This window comes from Chiloscyllium plagiosum, chromosome 4 (genome assembly GCF_004010195.1).
Source record: "Chiloscyllium plagiosum isolate BGI_BamShark_2017 chromosome 4, ASM401019v2, whole genome shotgun sequence".
In the NCBI taxonomy this organism is placed as follows: domain Eukaryota; kingdom Metazoa; phylum Chordata; class Chondrichthyes; order Orectolobiformes; family Hemiscylliidae; genus Chiloscyllium; species Chiloscyllium plagiosum.
Genome location: NC_057713.1, coordinates 106,383,627 through 106,398,576, shown reverse-complemented (window position 1 = coordinate 106,398,576; position 14,950 = coordinate 106,383,627). Strand labels below are relative to the sequence as shown.

Below are 14,950 nucleotides of genomic sequence, written 5' to 3'. Positions count from 1 at the left end.
TGGATAGAGAGTTAATTATTTGTTCTGAATTTTTCTATCTTCACTTTTAATGCTTTACCCTTGATTGTTGCTTCCCAATTTTGACTTTTCAGTGGCAGATTGCAGGAGATTGAGTGATATGGTTGATCCATTAAAGAAGCTGCAATTGAAAATGGTTACACCTCTCAGTGCACAATCCCACAGACGGAAACATTAATAGATTCTAACCTTTCCACACAGACTGTAGCAGCTACTCATTGCCAAGGTAACAATGTGACTTGCCACTTTTGCCTTTTAATTAATGACACTCATTCTGATTGGTTAATGTTCTCAGAACAGGACTGCTTCGTAGCCAAGCAACACGCGTCAACAGAAACGGATTGGAAAAATCAATGACATTAGTCCATTAATAGTGAATCACGTATTTGGAAAACAATTTGAAGTAAGTCTCAGATCAGTAGTTACAATTTTAGTGAAAAAGGTGCAATGTAAATATTCCAATATAATAAATTAAAGCTTATTTTGAACAACTTTTATGCTTATGTAGTATCTATATGTATAAATATTTGTCTCTGGAATTTAAACCAGTAGCTATTGAAATATCCATGTAACTGATTGAGAACTCCAAAATAGTTTTGTGATTCCAATCTTCCAGTGTATCATCATTCTGCCTACTTTTCAGTTCTTTATGTCTGGTATTCTGGCATTGCCCTTTCATTGCACTAACAAAATAAGATATCTAAACGCTACTTTAAAAAAAAACCCAATGTTTGTATTTTCTGTCAGTTAATTTTCATTTATCTAAATCTCAGCATCAGCAATATTTGAATTCCAACCAAACTGAATCAGGTCATTACATTCTACTGCATTGATTTCCCTAGCAACAAATCCCAGAAATTGCACCCTGCTGTGGTTTTTGTGTTCCATTGTGTCCTCCTTTCCAGTTTAATTGAACAATATTCACATGAAAAGGTTATTACATTGTCTGCCTGGAGCTCCCTTAGATGACAGTTGATGGGTACAAAGGAAGTGGATTTTCCATTAAACATTCACATGTGAAATCAAATAATGTTTTAAAAATGTAAATTCCTTATCTGAATTGTATTGACTACTTTTAAATTATGTATAATATAGAGAGGATTTATTTCCAATCCACTGTATAAGCTTGTCATTGCTTTTGTAAGTTAGGTGTTCTACACCATTGTTCTTTGAATGACAGCTTCAAGGTCACAGCATTTCTCCCTACCCCATCCACAACAACAATCAGCTCTTGAAAGCCACAGGACTGGATAGTATTTCTATTCTTACGTTGAATTCCTGGTGATTCGATGCCCCATTTGTGGATAAATTCTAAATCAGAACAGAATATATTCATATCACCAATTTGGTTTATGGAAATAAATGGAAATGTGGAATTAAGTTTATTCAACAACTTCTGTGTAGCTCAACTGATGGAATTGAAGATAACCAGCAACGATCACATGTTAAAGAGAGAGTCATAACAATTTCTGAAGCGATTACATTTAATAAGATACAGGGTGACCACAGCTGCCAAGGTAACCTGTAGAAGGGCATCATCTCCTCAGTGTGTAATGTGGACTAGCTTCCAGACCAGACAGGTCTGTAGCTTTAAACCTGTTACATGACATCATCAAATCTAATGTTCTTGTTTACAGGTACCCACCTTGCCTGCAGTCACTTTTCTGTGTCATTGAGTCAAAAAATGTGGTGCTAGAAAAACACAGCAGGCCAGGCAGCATCCGAGGAGCAGGCGAATCGACATTTTGGGCCTAAGCCCTTCTTCAGGAATCATTGAGTCATTGAGTCAGTCAGGTAAATATGTGCAGTTACATCAGCAAACACAAGACCAGATAATGTCACCTTGAAAATAATTAATGTTGTAAATAAACTTCAAGATGTCTGTTTGAAAAGAGTCTGCCTATCGATTGTAAATGTTACATGGGTTAAACATAAAGAAAACCATAAGCCACATTATGGGAGCAGCAAGTGGACATTAAAAACTAGTTGTAACAGCTAGTGAGTAGCAGCAAGTAGAACTAAAGGCTGTAAAAAAGCAGTATCACAGTTATGAAAACTCTTTTTCCTAAGATTCATCCATTAATCTGTCTGAGCCACAGTTTAAAGCACAACCAAACCTGAAGTACTAGACTAAGACTACAAACCTTAAAAGGAAAAAAAGAACTACAAAGGGATGTCAGGTGCTCGGCACCAACGCATTGAAACACACACATCCATAAAGAGGGGTTACCATTCATTACTTATTCCACTGGTGCAGTACACATGGAAATCTGCAAAAGCTAATGGATATATACTGAATTTGGCAGGATGTGACCTGTGATGACTCACAAGGATCTGTGTTCAAGTCTCAGTTATTCACAGTATCACAGTATTTATTAACGACTTGGATATGGCATACAAAACCATATATCCAAATTTGAGGATGACATAAAGTTCGATAGGATTGTAGACAGAGTAGATAATAGCATAAAATTATAAAGGGATATTGGTAGACAAAATGAATGAGCAAAACCATGCAGATGGAGTTCAAAGTAAACAAGTGTGGGGTTATCCATTTTGGACCGAAAAAGGATAGATCAAGGTACTTTCTAGATGGTATGATGTTAAATATAATGCATGTCCGAAGAGACTTGGGGGTTCAGGTGCATTGATCTTTAAAATGTCACAGACAGGTGCAGAAAACAATCATGAAAGCTAATGGAATGCTGCCGTTTAAATCTAGAAGAGTGGAGTATAAGGATGCAGAATTTGAGCTGCACCAAACAAAACCCTTGTTTTGGAGTACTGTGAGAAGATGTGGGCACCACACTTCAGAAAGGATATATTAGCTATGGAGGGAGTACAACTTCGATTTACAATAACGATACCAGCACTTCAGGAATTATGTTATGAGGAAAGACAGTAGAAATTGGGCCTGCTTTCTCTAGAATGTGGAAGGTTAAGGGGAGATTTGATCCAGGTTTAAGATACCAATAGGAAAAAGACAGGATATATAAAGAGAAACTATTTCCACTGTTTGAGTATAGGGATTTAGAACTGGGGGCAGAGTCTGGGAATTAGAACCAAATCATTCAGGAGAAATGTTAGGAATCTTTTCTACACTCAAAGGTTTCCAATGCTCTTCCACAAATGGCAGTGGATGCTGCATCAGTTGTTAATTTTAAGTCTGAGACAGATACATCTCTGTTAAGCAAAAGTATTGAGAGATATGAACCAATGGAGTTAAACCACAGACCAACCATGCTGTCATTGAATGGTGGAACTGGCTCAAGGGGCCTACTCCTGTTCCTATGATTCTATGTTCCTAACAGAGGTGCTGGATTTTAAACAAGGCCATGCCTTCCCTCTTAGCTAAACCTGGGCTTCATGCCTGAAAAGTCAACTCTCCTGCTCCTCGGATGCTGCCTGACTTGCTGTGCTTTTCCAGCGCCACACTTTTCAACTCTGATCTCCAGTCCTCACTTTCTCCACCATCCTAAAGTATAGTGTTCGTCCTGATGTCCTGTTCAGTATTTATCAAACTCTTTCAGTACTTGATTGAGAGACTTTTATACAGAGGTTCTGAATGTGTCACATAAAAACAGATGACAATTCTAACAAATTGTCCTGAGTACAATCAATCATAGAATAACCTACGAGAATATATCTCTGCACCTCTTTCTCTGCATACTGATACACTTACTTAACTTCTCTCAAAAGTATTTCTGCAATTAACTAACATCTGCCTTATCTCTTGTTTCATTCTTTTTCCATTTCAGAAGCTATTTGGTTTGGTTCAATTTTGAGCTAGCATTATCTCGAAGAAGACGTGGGCAAGTTTAATAACATGTTGAACTCACATCTGCAATTCTGATGCTATTAAAAAAGAACTCTCAAGAGTGAACCAAATAAATCAAAATGTTTCAAAACACTTTAGATATTCAAAATACGAAATAAAAGCAGCATTCTTATGTAAATACTCAGCAGGCCTGGCAAATTCTGTGGAGAGAGAAATGGAGTTAACGGGCTATGTACCCAATTGAGACAAATTTGTTTGGAGGGTTTTTCTCCTCAAGGCCTACCTCATTCCTATTACGTCTCTCTTTTCTGGTTCCTCCCCTATCTTAACACATGCCATTCCCAGAGCAACTTGCCAATTCTGGGACATCACGGAATTGATCAGCATCCTGGCACATGCAGCCAGGTAAGGATGATCAGTCTGGAACTGCCTGCATGATTCGTGATACTTGCTGTGGAGGCGGAAGGCAAGGGGAGATTGGCAGCCCAGTTTACAGAGAGGGACCTGGAGATTCTGCTGGATGGGGTGATGCACAGCTGAGAGATCCTGTTCATCTCAATCCAACATGGCACCTCCATATTATAATCCCCAAGGCGAGAAGAGTAAGATATGGCATCAGAGCATGCTAGCCTGATCTGAAGCTGCCAACTAGGTTAGTCTGGAGTATGCACAGCACAATAGGAAGAAGGTTAATGTCTTTTTCTTCTCTGCCAGCACAAGTGGCCCCAGTTTCTATCCAATACCTCACACTCACTTTACTCTGCTACTGTACCCACCTCCTGTGCTCTACTACTCTCACTATTACCTGCAACACCTTTCCACATTTATTGTCACCCATTCTAAGTCCTTATGCCACTAGCCCTGCATGTCCTCTGTGCTGCCTACTCATTCACTTGGCACACCTCCCCACATGTGCCAAAAATAATATTTGTGCCAACCACTTTCATCTCCCCTAATTTCTGCCTCTCTCTGAGGAAACGCAGAGCTCCCCCAGAATAAGGCAGGAAGATTCAAGACTGACAATTAGCTGCCTGACCTTTGGTTCCTAGGCAAAAGTGAGAACTGTAGATGCTGGAAATTAGAGTTGAGAATGTGATGCTGGAAAAGCACAGCAGTTCAGGCAGAATCCAAGGAGCAGGGGAATTGAAGTTTCGCACAAAAGCCCTTCATCAGGAATGAGGCTCTGAGCCGAGGGGGTGGTGAGATAAATGGGAGGGGGTTGAGGGCAAATGATGCCATGGAGCTGGAGGGCCCCAAGGCAGAAGGTGAGGCGTTCTTCTTCCAGGCATCATGTGGTTAGGGAGTGGTGATGGAGGAGGTCAAGGACCTGCGTGTCCTCGGCAGACTGAGGGGGAGCTCAAGTGTTCGGCCATGGGGTGATGGGGTTGGTTGGTGCGAGTGTCCTGGAGATGTTCTCTGAAGTGCTCTGAAAGTAGGCTTCCTGTCTCCCCAATGTCAAGGAGACCACACTGGGAGCAATGGATACAATAAATAACTTGGGGAGTGCAGGTAAAACTCTGATGGATGTGGAAGGCTCCTATGGGGCTTTGGATGGAGGTGAGGGAGGGGATTTGGGTGCAGGTTTTGCAATTCCTGCAGTAGCAGGGAAAGGTGCTAGGAGGGGAGGGAGGGTTGTGTGTGCAGTCGCGGAGGGAACAGTCTTTGTGGCAAGTGGATGGGGATGGGGAGAGGGAAATATACCTCTGGTGGGGGGGTCCATTTGTAGGTGGCAGAAATGGCGGAGGATGATGCGATGTATCCGGAGGTTGGTGGGATGGAAGGTGAGGATCAAGGGCATTCTTCCCTTGTTGCAGTTGGAGGGGTGGGGTTCAAGGGCAGAGATGCGGGAAGTGAATGAGATGCGCTGGCAGACATTATCAACCACATGGGGGGGGAAATTGCAGTCTTTAAAGGAGGAGGCCATCTGGTGTGTTCTGTGATGGAACTGGTCCTCCTGGGAGCAGATGTGGTAGAGGCAGAAGGTTTGAGAACAAGGGATAGCATTTTTGCAGGAGGCAGGGTGGGAGGTGGTGTAGTCCAGGTAGCTGTGGGAGTTGATGGGTTTGTAGAAAATGTCAGTGTTGAGTCGATCACCGTTGATGGAGATGGAGAGGTCCAGGAAGGGGAGGGAGGTGTCTGAGATGGTCCAGGTGAACTTAAGGTCAGGGTAGAACATATTGGTGAAGTTGATGAACTGTTCAACCTCCTCCTGGGCCCCTTTGGTCTGGAGGAAGTGGGAGGAGTCAAAGGAGAAATCATTGAGAGTGAGGACAAGTTCAGCCAAATGAATAAGAGTGTCAGTGGAAGGGTGCTGGTGAGGATATCGGGAGAGGAAGAAATGGAGGGCTTGGAAGCCCTGGTCATGGCAGATGGAGGTGTACAGGGACTGGATGTCCACTGTGAAGATGAGGCATTGGGGGCCAGGGAAACAAAAGTCTTGAAGGAGGTGGAGGACGTGGGTGGTGTCTCAAATGTATGTGGGGAGTTCCTGGACCAGGGAGATAGTTCAGTATCATGGTATTTGTAGATCATTTTGGTGGGGCAGGGGCAGGCTGAGATGATGGATTGTCTGGAGTAGAGAGGCTTGTAAATTTTGGGTAGGAAGTAGAACCAGGCAGTGCAGGGATCCCGAACTATGATTTTGGAAGCTGTGGTGGGAGATCCCTAGAGGTGGTAAGGTTGCATATAGTCTGGGAGATGATGGTTTTGAACCCCCCTGGTCCTCACCTTCCACCCCACCAACCCCCGTATACATCGCATCATCCTCTGCCATTTCTGCCACCTACAAATGGACTCCACCACCAGAGATCATCTGCTTCCAAAGCCCCAAAGGAGCCTTCCACATCCATCAAAGTGTCACCTGCACTTGCACACATGTCATTTATTGTATCCATTGCTCCCGATGGGATCTCATCTGCATTGGGGAGACAGGATGCCTACTCACAGATTGCTTCAGAGAACATCTCCGGGACACCTGCACGAACCAACCCCACCGCCCCGTAGCTGAACGTTTCAACTCCCCCTCCCACTCTGCAGAGGACATGCAGGTCCTTAGCCTCCTACATCTCCACTCCCTATCACCCAATGCCTGGAGGAAGAATGCCTTATCTTCTGCCTCGGGACCCTTCAACCCCATGGCATCAATGTGGACTTCACCAGTTTCCTCATTTCCCCTATTCCCACTTTATCCCAGTGCCAACCTTCTGACTCAGCTCTGCCCCATGAACTGTCCTACCTGTCCATCTTCCTTCCTACCTATCCATTCCATCCTCCTCTCTGACCTATCACCATTATTCCACCTCCATCTACCAATCGCACACTCAGCTATCTTCTACCCATCCCCATCCCCACCCCCTTCCCATTTATCTCACCACCCCCTTATCTCACAGCCTCATTCCTGATGAAGGGCTTTTGTACAAAATGTCGATTCTTCTGCTCCTCAGATGATGCCTGACTTGCTGTGCTTTTCTAGCACCATACTCCTGACCTTTAGTTCCTCTCTATTTATGTGGAGAGCATCTAGACACCCTCCACGATTGGTTAACTGATCTTGTCCAAGCCCTGGACTGGCATCAGAGGCTGCCCTTGTCTTACTGTGCCAGGACAGCCTGAGTGAAAACTATCTCCCTTGACTTGGCTGAGGACAACCAAGGCAGGCTTGCTGCCTTTGTGTCTGTGCTAAACCACACAGTAAGAGAAATGTAGTCTGAGTTTGTTATCTATGGCTGAGACGGCAAAACACAAAATAATAATGGAAAGCAATGCAAGGCAGAGTCACAATTCTGCCATGAATCTCATCATAACCCACGTTATTTAGGTTCCAGTGTGATTTTGCCCAATATTTCAGGTCATGACTTGTAATTCCATTCTCTCAAAGGTCTTAGAAGGAGCTGTGTCCTGAGTAAAGATCTAGCAAGAATGCTGAGTCTAAATTGGTGGTAAGCCAAGTTTTCTCTTTAACATACTGTTAACTAGTTACACTTCTGAGCTAAACAACAAGAGATTGTACTGATTCACTCCCCTCCAGTCTATTGTACATGATGGCTCACGTGACTACTGATGTATGCTATTTATATGTTTCATTATTAAGCTTTTATGTCTCTCCCAAGTCTGTGACATGGCATCATGTACACTAACGTACATCTCCCCACTCCTCCCCATAAGTCTCTGCCCTGGTGTCCGGGCTTTGACACTTTGACTAGTTCATGTATTAAAAACAGTTTACCCAAGTGTTCTTATCCGTTAGGTGGACAAAGGACCATGGAATTTGATTTGTTATTCAATTCAATTTTATCACAAATTATTCTTCTGTAAAATCACAATGTAAGCATTTCCTAAATTCCCACAATATTTATTCTCTATTTAACTCCATCCACCTGATAAAGAATATTACCCGCAATGATCCGTATGTTTGAGCTAGGTAATTGGAATCTCCTTCCTCTCTGATGTAGGTCTGGCTCTCTTCTATGAGGATGTGTCTCAGAGGGGTCAGGGCAGGTCTTCTTGCTCACTCTCCAGGTGGTGAGCTCCACTGCTGGGCAGGTCAAATGCTCGCTGAGTCTTCGGTGCATCTTCACTGAGTCTTCATTGAGTGGGTGATGTCCAGATGTGCATTCTTATTGCCCCCTCAACCTTGACATTCCAGAATATTCTGTGGTCTTTGACCAACAGAGTCATGATCTGAGTTAAAATCATCCACTGGGGTCTTGCCAGCACCCTGCATCATTGCCAGATGAGTGGACAGACTCAGGCAGTCAGGATGCCAGAATATCTGAACAAAATATCTGTAATACAGAACCCTTGAACTGGTTATAACTGGTTCCCCTTGAACATTTGTAATCTCTTTGATCTCATTTGCACTGTTCTCTTTAGCTGATTGATGCCGGCCGCTGTTTAATTTAGAAAGGAGAAAGTGAGGACTGCAGATGCTGAAGGTCAGAGTTAAAGAGTGTGGTGCTGGAAAAGCACAGCCAGTCAGGCAGCAATCGAGGAGCAGGAGAATCAACGTTTCGGGCATAAGCCCATCATCAGGAATGGGCAATTTAGTTTGGTAAATTTTCTGTCCAGCCTGTTTTCTCCAACTCTGGGTCAATATAAAATATTGAATATTTGGCCCATGGTCACTTGAGCATGGTTCCCATCCTTTGCTCACCTGTATAAGCATTGGGGTGGTTTTAGCGATCTTGTTCTCAGCTATCTCAGAGGAAATTGGGAATCTCTGCTTTCCAAGTTTTCATTTGCTTATGGATAAATCAGTGTTTGTTATTTCAGACTCCAGAGAATTCATGGTCCATATTCAGGTTCCTCCTGTCTTTTGGAAAAATGTTCCAGTAAAGCTAGAACAACACTGGCATCTACCTAAAAATGTGGAAAATTGCCCAGGCATGTCTTGCACACAAAAAGTAGGACAGATAAATCCAATAGCACCCCATCAGTCAACTCTCGATCAGTAAAGTGATAGAAGGTGTCGTCAACAGTGCGATCAAGAAGCATCTGCTCAGCTCCCCACCTTTGGAAGGCAGTGTGATTCTAAAGAACAAGATCCCGCACGTGTTCATGGACATTACCATCAGAGACAACACCATGGGCCATATTAAGATGGAGCTCTTTGCCGGTGAGGTCCCAAAGACTGCAGAAAAAGTCTGTGCACTGTGCACTGGAGAGAAGAGTTTGGCCGCAAGAACTTGACATTACACAGAACCATTCTTCAATTCATGTGCCAGGGTGCTGGCTTCACAAAACACAATGGCACTGGTGTAAAATTCATCTATAGTGAGATTTTTTGCCAATACATTTTCCATTGAAGCACCGAGGACCTAATATGTTGACAATGGCCAATGCTGAGCCAAATACAAATGAATCAAAGTTGTTCATATGTACTGCTAAAATTACATGGTTGGATGGAAAGCAAGTCATTAAGGGCTACTAAATCATGCAGAAGATGGTAGGATTTTGGCAGCAGCAGTGGCAAAACTACCATACTTTTGGTATTGTTAATTGTGAACAATATGAATAGATTGGGACCGGTTCAATAAAACATGATTATTTGAAATTCCAATTTTAAAAATAACCTGCTCGGTGACACCCAGTTTGGGTTCCGCCAGGGTCACTCAGCTCCTGACCTCATTGTTTCAAGCATGGACTAAACAACTCAATTCCAGAGGCGAGGTGAAAGTGATAGCCTTTGATATTAAGACAGTATTTGACCAAGCACAACTGAAAAACTTAGCAAAAACTGAAATCAATAGGTACCAGGAGGCAAACTCTCAATTGGATGGAATCATACCTGCCGCATAGAAATATGACTGTGGTTGTTGGAGATCAGTCATCTTAGTTCCATGATATTTCTGAAGGAGTTCTTCATGGGTAGTATCTTAGTCCTTACCAACTTCAACCCCTTCATTAATGATCTTCCCTCTATCATGAAGTCAGAACTGAGGTGGTTTGCCAACAATTGTATAATGTTCAGCACCTCCTCAGATACTGAAGCAGTAAGTGTTCAAATGCAACAAACTCTAGAAAATATCCAGGCTTGGGCTGACAAGTGGCAAGTAACATTTGGATTACACAAATTCCCGGCAATAACTATTTCCAACAACAGACAATCACACTCCTTGAAATTCAATACCATTGCTATCACTGGATACTCCACTATCAAGTTGGAGTTGCCATTGATCAGAAACTTCATTGAACTTGCCATATAAACATGTTGGCGAAAGAGCAGGTCAGAGGCTAGGAACACTGTGGCAAGTAACTCACCTCCTAACTCACCAAAGCCTGCCCACCATCTACAAGGGGCACAAGTCAGGAGTGTGATGGAATATTCCCCACTTGCCTGGATGGATGCAGCTCCAACAATACTCACGAAGCTTGACACCATCCAGGGCAAAGCATCCTGCTTAATTGGCACCATATCCACAAGCATCCAGTCCCTCCACTACTAATGCTCAATGCAGCAGTCATGATTCAGAGATGCCGGTGTTGGACTGGGGTGTACAAAGTTAAAAATCACACAACACCAGGTTATAGTCCAACAGGTTTAATTGAAAGCTAGTGTGCTTCCAATTAAACCTGTTGGACTATAACCTGGTCTTGTGTGATTTTTAACAATGCAGCAGTGTGTACTATCTCGTGATGCAATGCAGAAATTCACCATTGATCCTTAGCCAGCACCTTCCAAACACACAAATACTTGCATCAAGAAGAACAATGACAGCAGATACATGGGAACACCATCACTTGCAAGCTCCCTTCCAAGCCTCTCGACATCCTGACTTGGAAGTATATCACCGTTCATTTACTGTCACTGGGCCAAAATCCTGGAACACCCTCCCTCTGGGCATTGTGCGCCTATTGAATTGAACTAAGCTTTATTGTCACATTTACTTAAGTGAATACAGTGAAATGTTTATACATTGCCACTTACAGCACCATCTTATGTACAAAGGTACCAGGTACAGATTCTTCAGTTACAAGATCTCAGAAAATAGAGAAATAAACGTCCAGCGTTGCAGAAATAAAATTTCAGAACAGTGGTCTTCCAACCCAGACCACACTGGCATCTAGACTCCAGTCCACACTGGTTTTCACCTTAGAGATCATGAGGCTGGGAGAATATTCTGGTATCGACTCAAGACTGGGAGACCACACTGAGGCCAAGAGGCTGACATGCCGGGAGGCCATTCATGCAATGCCGGGAGACTGCTACATAAAGCTGGGAGGCTGCTACAGGAGGATGCTACATCAGGCCAGGAGGCCGCTCTGCCAAGCCGGGAAGACCTTTGTCGTGTCTGTACTGTGGTGAGGAATCATCAGAGGCCGGGACTGAAGAGAGAAACAAAAACACAGAGCCCAAAATGAAAGAGAAGTAAAAGAAGAACAGGCAGAGAGGATGAGCTCTAGCTGAAGCGCCCTACTCTGCCACCATCTTGGAATGCTCATGATGTCTACCTACATCACATGAACTACAGCAGTAGGCAGTAGGCAGCACAGAGGACATGCAAGGTTAGTGGTGTTGGTGTTGGGGTGGATGACAATGAGTGTGGAAAATGTCACAGAAAATTTTCAGTATGGTAGAGCATGAGCCTTCGTGTCTGATTGTACAGTAACAGAGATACTGAAGAGAAAATTGCAGCACTTACACTGATGGAGTAGTGAAGATGTTCATTGATTTTCTTTCTGCATTGCTGTACATTTCTTCAGATGGTGTGCTGTAGACTTTACTACACAACTTTAGCTCTGAAGTCTACCCTATTTAAAACTTATCTTCATAAATGCTATGTTAAAAAAATAAGCTTAATACCACGTTCTTCGTCATGAAGAAATTGGTAATCAAAATCGCTAAACATGGCAATTATATTGACTCAGTCATTAATCTGCTTTTACATTGTAGGTTACTGAAGTCTGAAAAATCACACCATTGAACATAAATATTGGAGGTGAGCTCGAGTGTCATTCTCAAGTTCTCGCCATATACTGTGGAATAAAACATTGTTGTCTCAGTATACAGACTGTGGGTGCTTCATGTGTCACCCTAGATACTTATATGCATAAACATGCCAACATACTTCCCAACTCCTTTAAAATACTATAACATAAAATCATTTTATTCTTTAAAAGAGTATAATGCCTTTGTATATTGTATAACTTAATATTTAATCCTTAACTTTTAAAAACATTATTCATGGCATCACTTTAATAATAAAATGTGGTCCTTCTTCTGTTGTGTGAAAACGACACTGTCCTGTCAGGAAATCTCAAGTCCCCTGTTACAATCTTGTAGCTTATGTTTCCCTTCCAACCAGTATGCTAACTTCCTGCTGTGCCCACTCTGCTTGCTTCCTGCCCAGTTGGTACTTTATGTCATGGATGAATCAGTTTCTCCTCTGGATCAATAGTGATGTGACACTCAAATCTTCAAAGCATTCAACTATCTGATCAAAACACCCCAGATATACTCGGACCAAATTTTCCTTGTTTCTGATTGGAAGGAGGTTTTCAATGTGTGTTCTCCCTTTAGCCCTCAGTGATGCCTCATTCATCTCATGGCTTACTGAATTCAGCTGCAGATTTTTGCATCTGCTGAACCCCAGGGTAGCAGGACCATCTGTTTCAGTGACGTAGAACATACAGTTAGCATCTTTTCTTTCTTGTATCCCCTCTGATTTGTGATACTCCTTGCTGTTAAATCTCAGTTTCACCATATGTCATCAGCGTGATGCTGCTCAGTTTCAGAGCTTTTTCCTTGGGTGACCACTGTCTTTCAAATTTTTCAGAAAGATCTTCTAGAATAGATTAAAGGCAAGATAATGCAAAGCCCCAAATGAGTTGATCTATGAACACATCATTGTTTCTTTTGATTTACCTGTGCTGGCTACTAATGTTTACTCTATGTGACAATGCAGGCACTCAGAGGTTCTATGCATGCCTCTCAGCACAGCATGGTGTTCCTACCATTGAATTCTCAGTTCAGAAGTCGCTGCTGTACATGGAACTTAGAGGTGAGAAAAGAGACCCTAGAGGTTCATGCAGAAGAAAATAACATTGGAGGGTACGTAGCTGGCTATATTTTTCAATCTGGCTATAATATTGTCATCAGGCTCATCTTGTTGCCACCTCAGGTTTCAAAACTCATATCTGTTTTTCAGCGGCAGCAGCAACTCGAAGGGCAGGAGCTTGCACCAGGGGCCTGCCGGGAGCGGTGAGACACTGATTTGTGCTTTTAAATTTGAAGTCAGAGAGCAGAGATTTCTGGGAAAGGAGGGACTTCGTGTTTTTATTTCCATCCTGTTATATAAGTCAGTGTCTTCTCAACCCGAGACTATAGCTTTGTAGAGCCTCCCACCCAACCACCTCCTCTAACCTTAAAGACCAGGGACATATCAGGTAAGTGTCTCTTTTTTACTTTGTGACTAGGGGACTAGCAGGGATGGCATGCAGGGAGAGCAATGTTCCTCCTACATGATGTTTGAGGTCAGGGACGTCATTAGTGTCCCATCCAAGTACATCTGCAGGAAGTGCACCCAACTCTCGCTCCTCCAAGACCATGTTAGGGAACTGGAGTGGGAGTTGGATGAATTTCGGATCATTCGGGAGGCAGAGGCTGTGATAGTTAGGAGTTACAGGGAAGTAGTTACTCCTAAGCAAGAAGAAAGCTGGGTGACTGTTCGAAAGGGGAAAAAACAGTCAGTGGAGGGATCTCCTGTGGTCGTTCCCCTGAAAAACATGTATACCATTTTGGATACTGTTGAGGGGGACGACTTACCAGGGGCAAGCAGTGGGGCCCAAGTCTCTGGCACAGAGCCTGTCCCTGTGGCACAGAAGGGAAGGAGGGAAAGGAGGAGATTGTTAGTCATTAGGGACTCAATAGTTAGAGGCTCAGATAGAAGGTTTGTTGGGAACGAATGAGACTCGCGGTTGGTGTGTTGCCTCCCAGGTGCCAGGGTCCGTGATGTTTCGGATCGTATCTTTGGGGTCCTGAAGGGAGAGGGTGACCAGTCTCAAGTCGTTGTCCATGTAGGTACCACTGACATAGGTAGAAAGAGGGATAGGGATGTAAGGCAGGATTTCAGGGAGCTAGGGTGGAAGCTGAGAGCTCGAACAAACAGAGTTGTTATCTCTGGTTTGTTATCCGTGCCACGTAATAGCAAGGCATGGAATGGGGAGAGATATCAGCTGAACACGTGGATGCAAGAATGGTGCAGGAGGGAGGGGTTCAGGTACTTGGATAATTGGGGCTCATTCTGGGGAGGGTGGACTTGTACAAACAGGACAGTCTTCACTTGAACCAGAGGGGGACTATTATCCTGGGTGGGAAATTATCCTGGGTGGGTTTAAACTAGCTCAGCAGGGGGATGGGAACCAGAGGTGTGGTTGCAGTGCACAGGAGGATGAGAGTAGGAAGGACAGGGACAGCATTTCAGGGTCACAGGAATGTGCTGGCAGACAGCAAACTGGTTTGAAGTGTGTCTAGTTCAATGCCAGAAGTATCCGAAATAAGGTAGGTGAGCTTGCAGCATGGATAGGTACCTGAGATTTAGATGTTGTGGCCATTTCGGAGACATGGATAGAGCAGGGTGAGGAATGGATGTTGCAGGTTCCAGGGTTTAGATCTTTTATTAAAAACAGGCAAGGCGGTAAAAGGGGGGGAGACGT

General features: G+C 43.5%; 1 long non-coding RNA gene across 1 annotated transcript; it reads left to right on the top strand.

The window, feature by feature from the left end:
• Positions 1-335: 335 nt before the first annotated feature.
• LOC122549295 lies at positions 336-13,340 on the top strand. Its single transcript, XR_006311482.1, has 4 exons — positions 336-421; positions 1,656-1,812; positions 12,189-12,234; positions 13,201-13,340. It is a non-coding gene; the product is annotated as an uncharacterized LOC122549295 (long non-coding RNA).
• The last annotated feature ends 1,610 nt before the right edge of the window (positions 13,341-14,950 follow it).